A 12,899-nucleotide genomic window follows, 5' to 3' on the forward strand; every position below is an offset into this window, starting at 1 on the left:
CTTCTTTCCAAAAAGGCTATATTAGTTTGCAATCCTAAAGTATTCCTTTTTCTCTGCACCTTCACCAGCATCTGGAGCTTTGAGACTTTGTGATGTGGGCTATTCTTACTGGGATAAAGTGATATCTCAAGATTGTTTTGATTTGAATTTCTCTGATGATTAGAAATGATGAGCACTTTCAATGCATTTGTTGGCCATTCTTCTGTCCTCTTCGGAGAAGGTTGTGTTCATTTCAATTGCCCAGTGATTAATTGGATTGTTTGCTCTTTTCTCATTGATTTGATTGAGTTCTCTGTGGATTCTGGTTAGCTCTTTGTCTGATTCATAATATGTGAAATTTTACATCTGAAGACCAAAAAAATTCCTTAGCATCTCACATACTTCAGATAAATCATTTTTTGGTACTCTTTCATAGCAAATGAATTGTAAGAGTTGTGTATACTCACATTAATTCCTCATCTTCCATATTTTTTTCAATGCTTTTTGTGTCCACCAGTCAGCTGAGATACTTTTACCAAGGTTACCATGACACAAAACTTGCAGAAACCAAGAATCAATTTTTCTTTCTGCAGTGCCTTGGCCTTTTTGCTGGTTGCTTACTCCTTCCATGTCCAAAGTAACTTAGAATCATGAATGACCCTTTGTTAGCTCTTGGAAATGTAACCCCCCTGGAATATTATTTATTTCAGTTGTTGAAGATTTTATTGTCATTATCTGGAGCTGTTGGGTGTGCCATATCAGCTTCTCAGGTTATTTTGCAGAAATGCCGAGATTGATGAATGCGTACCTGGTTTCATTGTTAGAATCCCACATATCCATTGCTATGGATAATATGCCTATGTGAACAACTCTCAATAAAAGCCTCAGACCTAAACACTCAAATGGGCTTCCCTGGAGCAATATATCTCACTACTGTCTCTAAAAATTGGAGCTAGAAAGCATGCCTTGTGTGACTCCCAATGAGGAAAAATTTGGAAAACTGTGTTTGGCTTCCTGTACTTTACTCAAGAAGTTAACTAAGGACATAACTCCCTTCACCATAACCCCAATGAAAATGACATACTTAGGAATGTACCTAACAAAAGAGGTAAAGGACCTCTGTAAAGAAAATTATAAAACCCTAAGAAAAGAAATAGCAGAGGACTTTAACAAATGGAAGAATATATTATACTCATGGCTGGGAAGAATCAACATTGTTAAAATGTCTATAGTTCCCAGAGCAATCTACCGATTCAACTCATCCCTATAAAAATACCAACATTCTATTTTCAAGATTTGGAAGAATGAAGTTTTTTATAGTATTCACTAAGGATTTTTTTAATTTCTGAGGTGTCTGTTGTCATTTCACCTTGGTCATTTCTGATTGATGGTATTAGGGATTTTACTCTTCTTCTGGTTAGGTTAGCCAAAGGTTAATCAATTTTATTAAACTTTTCAAAAACCCAACTTTTTGATTCATTGATCCTTTGGAAAATTCTTTTGTTTTCTATTTCATTGAACTCTGCTCTAATGTTGGTTATTTCTTTTCTTCTGCTGGGTTTGGGATTGGAATGTTCTTCCTTTTCCAGTTGCTTGAGATGTCTCATTAAGTTGTTGACTTCCTCTATTTCTGTTCCCTTGAGGAAGGCTCGCAATGCTATAAGTTTCCCGCTTAGTACTACCTTTGCAATATCCCATATGTTCTGATAATTCATGTCTTTATTGTCCTTTTGTTCCAAAAATTTGGCAATTTCCTTCTTAATCCATCTATGACCCAGCTATCATTCAGCATAAGGTTATTAGTTTCCATGTCTGAGTACATAGATACCTGTTATTCGTGAGTTCAACTTTTATTGTGTGATGATCCGAGAAAATACATGGAATAATTTCTATACATATACATTTACTGCAGTTAGACTTGTAACCTAAGATGTGATCAATTTTGGAGGATGTTCCATGGGCTCAGGAGAAGAATGTGTATTCACTTTTATTAGGATAAAATGTTCCATAGATGTCTGTTGATTTCAATTGTTGTATGGTGAAGTTTGAGACCACAATTGCTTTGCTTAGTTCCCTATTGGAAGATCTATCCAATACTACCAAAATGGTATTAAAATCTCCAACTATTATGGTGGTAGAAGATATTGCTCATGTCTGTTAGGGTCTCCTTTATAAATTGAGGAGCATTCTGGTTGGGTATGTAAATGTTAATAATTGAAATCTCATCATGTTGAGTGTTGCCCTCAACAAATATGAAGTGACCGTCCTTATCTATACTTACTTTTGTTGGTTTAAAGCCTAGTGTATCTGCCAATAAAATTGCCATTCTTGTTTTCTTCTCATTTCTGTTTGCCTGGATTACAGATGCCCAACCCTTCACCCTGAGTCTATATTTATTCTTTAAAGTAAGATGAGATTCTTGTATGCAACAGATATCAGACCTGAGTTTTTGTATCCAGTCAGCCAACCTGTGCCTCTTAAGAGGACAGTCTAAGCCGTTCACAATTAGTTGAGAGTATGGATAAGCCTGGTAGTATTTTGGGTACCACGATTTTTGAAAGTCCAGTGGAAATTTTGAAATTTTTCATCACTGTGGAAATTGGATTTTGGTCAAGAATTTCAGAGTGAGTTTATTTTGATGGTTGAGCATTGTGCTGGTCATTATGGAGAATGGGTCTGAGGACTTCCTAAGGAGCTGGTTTAGTTATGGCAAATTTCTTCAACATATTTATGTCCTTAAAGTATTTAACTTCTCTGTCATAAATAAAGCTCAATTTAGCTGGATACAGGATCCTGGGCTGAAAGTTGTTTTGTTTTAGGAAACTGAATGTTGATGACCATCCTCTTCTGTCTTGAAAAGTTTCAGGAGAAAGATCTGTAGTTATTCTAATATTCTTCCCCTGGTAGGTTATGATTTTCTTATGTCTGGCTACTTGCAGGATTTTCTCCATCACATGAACTTTGTTGAAGTTAATTACAATGTGCCTAGAAGATGCATTGTTTGTGTTGAGTAGTGCTGGGGTTCTGAAACTGTCTGCTATCTAATTTCAGTGTCTTTTGTCATGCTTGGGAAGTTTTCTTCAATTATCTCTTGGAGTAGAGTATCTGCACCTTTTGGATCATCCTCTTCTCCTTCAGGGATTCCTAGGAGGTGAATGTTTGCTCTTTTGGAGTCATCCCCCACTTCTCTCAGGGAATGACCCATTTTGGCTCTCCACTTCTCTTCCTCTCTTAGTGTTTGTGAGCAGTCAAAAGCTTTGTCTTTAATGTCAGAGATCCTTTCTTCTGCCTGCTCCATTCTGTTACTGAGGGATTCTACTGTAGTTCTCAGATCTTTGAGGGCTGCAAGTTCTTGCCTCAAAATGCACCAAAAGTCTTTGGTGATTTTGCCTTTGAATTCATTGAATTCTGGAGACAACTTTTGAATTTCTACTTGAATTTCTAATTCCATCTTTGCTTTCATTCCATTAATCTTATTTACAATCTAAATTCTGAATTGGATTTCTGACATCTCATCCATTTGTTTAGGAATGGGTCTTCTGTTGTGTCTCCTTTGTCATTGCTTGAGGAGTTAAACTACTCTGATTATTCATGTTGCCAGAGTTTTTCCGCTTTTTCCGCCCCTTGATTATATTCCACTGTTTGGCTAGAGAAGTTGGCAAGTTGAAATTGAATTGAGGGCTCCTGGAGTTGTAAGTGACCAGCCATTTACCAAAGAACCTGGATTGTCCATTGCGGCTTTTCCCTTAGAGCTTTACAATGGTCCCATTCAGAACTACAGCCTGAAACTCTGGGGACTTGCTTGGTGTGGTGGGGCTAAATGGTGCTGACTGGTATTCAGCTAGTCTCTGACCAATCCTAGTGAATGGCTTTGGGCTGAAATCTCAGCTGTGGAGATATAAAGGCAACTAAGACATCCCAGCCCCACCTCCACAGGTGACAGTTGGCAGGTGAGAATCCCACACTTCCACAACAACACAACCAGGGTACAACCTTGGGGGGTCCCTGGGTGATTGGCCAAGGTCAAGGAAACCAAACCAATTGTTCCCATCAACACAAACACCAATCTGGTGGGAGAGTTCAAAAGGTCTTCAGCATCTTGGCAGCGGGGGTCCACTGGCAGCTCAATTTGAGCCCAGTGGCAGAGGCTGTGGATCCACCACCACTGTCATGGCAGCACTGCTACTGTCGGGGTAGTGCCATCAGTCTGGGGCACTGCTGTCTACAGGTAACTGAAGCCAGAGGGGAGCTGGAAGGCATTGCTACTGGCTGCAAGGGTCACAGGAGCTGGGAGGGGAACTGGAGGGCTCCGCCACTCCTGCCAGGCTCCTGCCACCCCTGAGGCCCCAGGGGCCCCCAACTCCACCCTCTGACTTTCCACCCAGCTTCTGCCACCTGAGGGCTGGGGTCAGTGGCTCAAATTAGTTTTATCCCCCATCCTTCATTATTTTATTCATGCCACTTACTAATACTTAAATAATTTTTTTTCTAAAATGCAATCCCTTAGAGGGCAAAGTGTCTTTCTTATTTGCTGATTTTTCCCAGTGTCCAAAGCAGTAGTAGAAGACATTTGATAATGTATAGATTGAAAGAATGAAATCTAGAACAACCTGCAGCTTTAAGGACATCCTTACTTAGAGGTTTGTAGTTTTCTGAAACATGCTGAAGGAACCTTTAAATAGGTGTTGCGTGTATAAGGGCTAAGCTATGGAATTCCCAAAACAGTCTAAGTTTTCTCATTTAAGGTTTTTGTTCTTATATGTCCTCAGTTCTCAAAACCATGCCTAGGTTAAAGTGTTCAGTAATTTTTTTTTTTTGAATAAATGAATGGTACCTGATGCAAAGTAGTCATTGAAAACATTTGGAGAAAAAATTCAGAAATTAAGACATGCAACAGATGCTTGGGGGAATGGTTTATGTTTTTCTCCTACCCATGTTCCACATTTTCTTTTCCCCTTTCAATAAAGAATATTTATTCATTCATTCTGTTAATATGCATTGAGCATCTAATTTATACCAGTGATATTTTAATATAGCTAATTATCAAAACTTGTTTACTGAAACCCTTACAATACAGAACTTCTTCAATATTGAGTTCTTCTCATATGTGTGTTAACTGGGCAGTAAGAAAATTGGCAGATCAATATCATACACCATGCAAGATCATAGAATTTTGAGCCCACATCTAAATATTTATAGATAGGAAGAGAAATAAAGGAATGAAGTTGGATAAAAAATCTAATAATGATATAGATTGAACAATTGTTTTTTTGTTCTTTTTTTTTTTTTTGTATTTTTTTAGAGTCAGAGTCTCAGTTTGTCACCCTCAGTAGAGTACCATGGTATTACAGCTCACATCAACCTCCAGCTCTTTTGCTTAGGCGATTGTCTTGTCTCAGCCTCCTGGGTATCTGGGACTACAGATGCCTACCACAATGCCTAGCTATGAACAATTTGTGTTTGTCTACTAATGCCCATATCTACTGCTGGGATTCTAGGAGAGTGTTTTTGAGAAGTGAAATGAACCATAATAAATTTTAGAGAAAGATTAACTGCCTTGATCAAATAAATGCTTTTTTTGGGTACAAGTCTGGTAGCATTATTTGGATGCATGATGTTTGGGTAAAACTTGAAAAGAAAAATATCTTGACTCAGAAAGACAACGGATTTCCATTGGTTTTAACAATGAAGAACTTTTCAGTATCTAGAACACTAAAGGATACGATAATGAGCATCCCTGCACATATATTCATTTCTACCGATTAGGTAAATTCCTACAAGTGAAATAGCTGTATCAAAGAGTATGCACTCTTAAAATGCTCATAGTAACTGCCAAATTATTTTCCAGAATGGTTAGAGCAAATTTATACTTCTTCTAAACATCTGAGAAATATTGTTGCTGTTCTGTACTCTCTCTAGAAGTTGGTATCATCACACTCTATAAATCTTCTCTATTTCCCATATAATTAAAAAAAATCCTTTTGCTATTTCAATTTTCATTTACTTAGCAACTACTGTGCATCCACTCTTACATGCTGATCATTTTTAATTCTGTGAATAGTGTATTCACATCCTTTGCCCTTTTTAAAATGTATTAATCATATATTGTATGATAAATTGCTAATAATTGATTAGAAGAATTTTTGTTCTGTATTAGAGATGTGAAAATTTTATGTCTTATGTTTTTTAATTTTTTCTCCTGTTTTCTGTCATTTGAGTTTATTTATAGAATTTTCTGATGTATAGAGGATTTTAATATTCATGTGGCTAATGTGACTAAGTTTTTTATTTTATCCATTCCGGACTTCCAAACTTGCTTGGAAATGGTTACACTGAATTTACAAAACATTATACTATATTTTCTCTTCCTATATCCATTTCATTAACTCTGTCATTTTATTTATATGAAACTCAGGTAATCATTCACAAATATTCTAGGCAAACATTTAAATTATTTTTTTCCAAATGTATCTTCAGAAGACCCAGTAATACATATTATTCCATCTTGCCCTGACCTCTTTGATTCATCCCTTGTAAATATGTTTCAATGATGTCTGTACATAAGTATGTTCCTTGACTTGTCTATTCCACTCATTCATTTGTTTATTCTTTTGTCAATACCATACTCTGTGGGTTACAGTGGCTATTATGAACATATTTTCATATCTAATAAGTCAAGTCCCTTAAAGTATTCCTGAAAAATTTCTTGGCAAATCTTCTGCACTTCTCCTGACATATAATTGTATTTTTATTTTTTATAACTGTAAAAATTTCATTTGGATTTTGATTGAAAATACAAACAATTGCTGAATATTGGCATTATAAACTATCACTAAATAGATAAATTTAGCTCTTTAATATTAGAGATTGCAATTTAGGTGGGAAAATCATCTTGATTGCAAATCAAGATATGCAATTCTCATTGTCTATGATTTGCTGCTTATGTGCTTTTTCTATCTGGTCATCTTATTCTCCAGTGTCAAATCTTTTGGAGTGTGTTTACTCCTGGATGTGGCCCCCAGAACCCTCCAAAGTGATTTTCATGTAAATCTCATGGTATTATTTTATCTCTTGCCATGTTAAATATACTGTATGATATTTTTGAAGATCTAATTCAAACAATAGAAACAATTTATATCAAAGCATATAGTATATCTTTCTTTATTTATGTTTAAGAGGAATGGCAGATTTACTTGAGTGGATATCAGAAACATGAAAAGTCACTGGATAAGTTAATGAAAAGGGGAGAAATACAAATGCTCGAAATTTAAAATGACAAAGGTGACATAGTCTTGAATACAAAGAAAATTTCAAGTCTCCTAAGTGCAAAGTTTGCATTATTCTACTCAAATACATTTGAACACAGATGCAATGGATACTTTTCTAGTGAAACATAAGTTACCCACATTGGCCCCAGGAGAGGCAAAAAATCTAAGGAGACAGTCACATACATCACATGCTTAATTTGGATAAAGAATTCTTTTTTTTTTTTTATTGAATGGTAACTATGTACATTAATGCACTTCTGGGGTACAGTGTGGGGTTTTCACATGCAATCTGAAATACTTCCATCAAACTGGTCAACAGAGCCTTCATGTCATTTTCTCAGTTATTGTTTTAAAACGTTCACATTCTACTCTTAGAAAGATTCACTTGTACCCCTAAGAATTCTTATATAAACAGCAGCCAGGAGCCCGGCGCGTTGGCCGCCCCTCCTTGGGGCCTTGGCCATGGTGTGTGGTACTTAGATGGAGCACGTGGTGGGCTCGAGGATGCACCCAACCGCTGTGCCCACAACACTGAGGCGGTTAGGGGGAAGACCAGCCATTAAGGAGAACGCTCTGCAGCAGTGGCAACCCAGAGTGTCTGTCCGGTCTGGGCACCAAAGCGGTAGTGCAGCCTGCGGTTGGCAGGAGTTGAGGACTGAGCACATTTTAGCCAGGACCGGGTTCCAGGAGCCCTCTCGACCCACATAAATGAGCCATCAACCTGACAGGGCAGAGCCTGCTGGTCCCTCACAGGTTCCACCACCCCAGGAGGAGCTGGACCTGCCTGATACAACATCCAGCAGTGAGTTGAGGGGTCTTTTTGAGTGTCCGGGCTGCTTTGACTATGTCTTACCACCCATTCATCAGTATCGGCATGGTCATCTTGTTTGTACTGGCTGTCACCAAAAGCTGATTTCTTGTCCAACTTGCCAGCACCCATTGGGATCCATTCGCAACTTGGCTATGGAGAAAGTGGCCGATTCACTTAGATTCCATGTAAATACGCCTCTTCTGGGTGTGAAATAACTCTGCCACCCACAGAAAAAGCAGACCACGAAGAGGTCTGTGACTTTAGACCTTATTCCTGTCCGTGCCCTGGTGTTCGCTGTCCATGGGCAGGCACTTTGGACCTTGTGATGCCCCATCTGACACATCAGCATGGCTCCACAGTGAGTTGTGGTCACTTGTTCTTTTCTTGCTAATGTGTTTGAGTTTTCTGTGGATTCTGGTTATCAAGCCTTTGTCAGTGGCATAACCTGCAAACGTCTTCAATTCTGACATATTCACTAAGGATTTTTTTAATTTCTGAGGTGTCTGTTGTCATTTCACCTTGGTCATTTCTGATTGATGGTATTAGGGATTTTACTCTTCTTCTGGTTAGGTTAGCCAAAGGTTAATCAATTTTATTAAACTTTTCAATGAACCAACTTTTTGATTCATTGATTCTTTGGATAATTCTTTGGTTTTCAGTTATTTTTTATAATTGTAAAAATTCCATTTGGATTTTGATTGAAAATACAAACGATTGCTGAATATTGGCATTATAAACTATCACTAAATAAATAAATTTAGCTCTTTAATCTTAGAGATTGCCATTTAGGTGGGAAAATCATCTTGATTGCAAATCAAGATATGCAAATCTTATTGTCTAATGCCACGATTTGGTGCTTATGTGTTTTTTCTATCTGGTTGTCTTATTCTCCAGTGTCAAATCTTTTAAAGTGCATTTACTCCTGGATGTGGCCCCCAGAGCCCTCCAAAGTGATTTTCATGTAAATCTCATAGTATTGTTTTATCTCTTACCATGTTAAATATACTGTATGATATTTTTGAAGATCTAATTCAAACAATAGAAACAATTTATATCAAAGCATATAGTATATCTTTATTTATTTATTTTTAAGAGGAATGGCAGGTTTACTTGAGTGGATATCGGAATGAAAAGTCATGGGATAAGTTAATCAAATCATGTGTTTGATCTGCTTTGACTATGTATTACCACCATCCTTCAGTGTCAGTGTTGTCATCTCGTTTGTACCAGCTGTCACCAAAAGCTGACTTCTTGTCCAACTTGCTAGAGCCCATTGGGATCCATTCGCAACTTGGCTATGGAGAAAGTGGCCAATTCACTTATGTTTCCATGTAAATATGCCTCTTCTGGGTGTGGAATAACTCTGCCACCCACGGAAAAAGCAGACCACGAAGAAGTCTGTGACTTTAGGCCTTATTCCTGTCCATGCCCTGGTGTTCTCTGTCACTGGGCAGGCTCTTTGGAGGCTGTGATGCCCCATCTGATTCATCAGCATGACTCTGATACAGCACTAGAGCAAGAGACTGCAACTTTCCTTGCAACAGACATTAATAACATGCATAGTACTTTTTACTGGGTGATGATGCAGTCTTGTTTGACTTGCACTTCATGGTGGTCTTGCAGAAACAGGTAAATGACGATGGTCAAGAGCAGTTCTGCGCAATGGTACGGCTGCTAGGAACACTCCAGCAAGCGGAAAATTTTACTTACCAACTTGAGCTCAATAGTGATCGATGGCGACTGACTTTTGTTTAAAAAATTTGGCAATTTACTTCTTAATCTCATCTATGACCCAGCTATCATTCAGCATAAGGTTATTTAAGTTTCCATGTCTTTGTATGAGTATGCAGATGCCTGTTATTGGGGAGTTCAACTTTTATTTGTATGATGATCTGAGAAAATACAAGGAATAATTTCTATATGTCTAAATTTGCTGAAGTTCAACTTGTGACCTAAGATGTCATCCCTTTTCGAGGATGTTCTATGGGTGATGAGGAGAATGTGTATTCAGTTTTGTTAAAGTGAAATGTTCTGTAGATGTCTGTTAAATTTAATTGTTGTATGGTGAAGTTTAAGGCCAAAATTTCTTGCTTAGTTTCTTATTGGAAGATGTGTCCAATACTGCCAAAGGGGTGTTAAAATCTTCAACTATTATGGTGCTGGAAGATATCAAATTGTTTATGTCTGTTATGGTCTCCTTTATTAATTGAGCAGCATTCTGGTTGGATGCATAAATTATAACAATTGAGATTTCTTCATGTTGCATGTTTCCCTTGAAAAATATAAAGTGATTATTCTTATCTTTCCTTACCATTACTGGTTTCAAGCCTATTATATCTGCAAATAAAATTGCAACACCTGCTTTTTTCTGATTTCCATTAGCCGGACTTATAGATGTTCAACTCTTCACCTTGAGTCTATTTTTTATCCTTTTATTTAAGGTGAAACTCTTGCATGCAACAGATATCAGGTCTGAGTTTATGTACCCAGCCAGCCAACCTATGCCTATTTAGAGGACAATTTAAGTCATTCACATTGAAAGGATTGAAAAGCATGATAGTGTTTTGGGTGCCATGTTTTTCAAATGTCTAATGTATGTTCTTAGTCCTTACCTTCTGTGGATGTTAGGTTTTGTTCAACAGTTTCTGGGTGAGTTTACTTTGGTCATGGACCATTCTGCTGGTTATTATGGAGGATGAGACTGAGACTATCCTGGAGAGCTGGTTTGTTTGTGGCAAATTTCTTCAACATCTGTATGTCATTAAAGTATTTGATTTCTCCATCATAGATGAAGCTTGGTTTAGCTGGATACAGGATCCTTGGCTGGAAGTGATTTTGTTTTAGGATATTGAAGGTTGAAGACCCACTGCTGGTTTGGAAAGTTTCGGCTGAGAGATTAGCAGTCATTCTGATGTTTCTCCCTTTGTATGTAATGGTTTTCTTACATCTGGCTGCTTGCAGAAGTTTCTCCTTCATTTTAACTTTAGTGAAGTTAATTGAAATGTGCCTAGGAGATGCTTTGTTTGGATTGAGTTGTGCTGGAGTTCTGAAACTGTCTGCTATTTGAATTTCAGTATCCCTTGCAATGCCTGGGAAATTCTCTTCCAAAATCTCTTGGAGTAAAGCATCTGTGCCTTTAGGACCATCCTCTTCTTCTTGAATTCCTATAAGATGACTATTTGATCTTTTGGAGTGATCCCTCAACTCTCTCAAGGAAAAATCAGTTTTTGCTCTCCATCTGCCTGTTTGAATGTTTGGGAGTGTTCAAAAGCTTTGACTTTGATTTCAGAAATCCTTTCTTCTGCCTGATCCACTCTGTTACCTAAGGAATCTACTGAATTTCAGAGCTCCTCAAATGATTTTTTCATTTCACTGAGCTCTGCTATCTGCTTTCTAATTATGTCCATATCCTTGGTAAATTTGTCTTTGAATTCACTTACTTATTGAAACAACTTTTTGGATTTTAATATCCATATTTTCCTCTAATTTATTCATCTTATTTGCCATCCATATTCTGAATTCTATTTCTGACATTTTGGCCATTTGCTTATGAATGGCATCTTCTAATTGTATCCCTTTTGTCATTCCTTGGGGTATTTGATTTGCTTTAATTATTCATATTTCCAGTGTTTCTTCTCTGGTTCCACCCCATGCTTAATTTCTGTAGTTTGGGTATTAAAACTGGAAGGGTGTGATTTAATTGGGGGTTCCAGGAATGTAGTTACCTAGTCCTTTACCGAAGATCAGAAATTAGTGATTGTGTATTTTCCTTACATCTTTACTATAGTCCCTTTCAGACCTGCATCTAGAAACTCTGAGAGCTAAAGTGGTGTTATAGGACTAGCTGGCTCTAAAATGTAGTCAGCCAACTACTATCTGATCCTACTGAGTCACAAGATAAGGATAAAATCTCAGCTAGGAGGATATACAGGAAACTGAGATTCCCCTGCCCCTTACCAGCAGCTATTACGGAAGGAGACAGTCTCTCCCAGTTCAAAACAACCTTGGTTCAACCTTGGAGGGTCCCCAAGTGGACTGCCCAAGTTGATAGTTCCAAAAGCAATTATCTTGGGCAGTACAAAACACTACTCAACTGTGAAAATTCAGTTGGTGACCAGCAACCTTGTGGTAGTGTTCCACAGGCAGCTCAGACCAAGAAACCCAAGATCCTGGAGTTTGGCTCTCTCTGGTGGTCAAGGGGATGGGAAGGTTTGTCCAGGCCAAGAGTCAGGCCAGAGGAATTGGTGCTTACTTCCCTACCCTATGCTATAGCCTCACCCACCACTGGTAGCCCCACAGTGCTATGGCCTGGCTCCCTTCAATGGGTGGAAATGATAGGGATATGGGCCTGCCTGAGACAGGGGAGATCAGTGCCTCCTCTGTGTGATAATTTGCCACCAGAGCAACCTCATGTGTCTAGAGCTTGGCTCTCTGGCTTCCTCTAGTGTTCAATGGCTTCTACGCCCTAGGGGCTGCTGTGGTAAACTCGTGGAGTTTGCGACTCTGTCATGGCTATGCTCCACCACAGGTGGGCACATTATGAGACCACAAAAGCTGGGATTCTATGCCTACACCATGCATGCACTCTGATCTCAGTTCTGTCTGAGCCGCACCCTGGAAGGTACCACTGGAGGCATACCCCCAGTTCATAGAGCCTGTATTTTTGTCCCAGTTCTACTCTGTCTGTGGCTGCTCCCAGGGTAGAGGTCTGGCTCCCTCTAGTTGATAAGGGAAATGGGAAGTATGAACCGGGGTGTGAGCTCTGTTGCTCCCACCACCGCTGCACTCTGCCATGGTCCACATTACTCCCTCTCCCGCTTGGCTTCCTCACTCCACAATCC

The 12,899-nt window shown here is 38.5% G+C and overlaps 2 pseudogenes; one reads left to right on the forward strand and one right to left on the reverse strand.

Annotated features, from left to right (window-relative positions):
• The window catches only part of LOC100951800, a 30,891-nt pseudogene extending 27,179 nt beyond the window's left edge, over positions 1-3,712 (reverse strand).
• Positions 3,713-7,955: 4,243 nt separating this feature from the next.
• On the forward strand, positions 7,956-9,813 carry LOC100952120 (annotated as a pseudogene).
• The last annotated feature ends 3,086 nt before the right edge of the window (positions 9,814-12,899 follow it).

The sequence above is a fragment of the Otolemur garnettii genome, unplaced genomic scaffold, assembly GCF_000181295.1.
Source record: "Otolemur garnettii isolate 467f Iridium unplaced genomic scaffold, OtoGar3 scaffold00117, whole genome shotgun sequence".
NCBI lineage: Eukaryota > Metazoa > Chordata > Mammalia > Primates > Galagidae > Otolemur > Otolemur garnettii.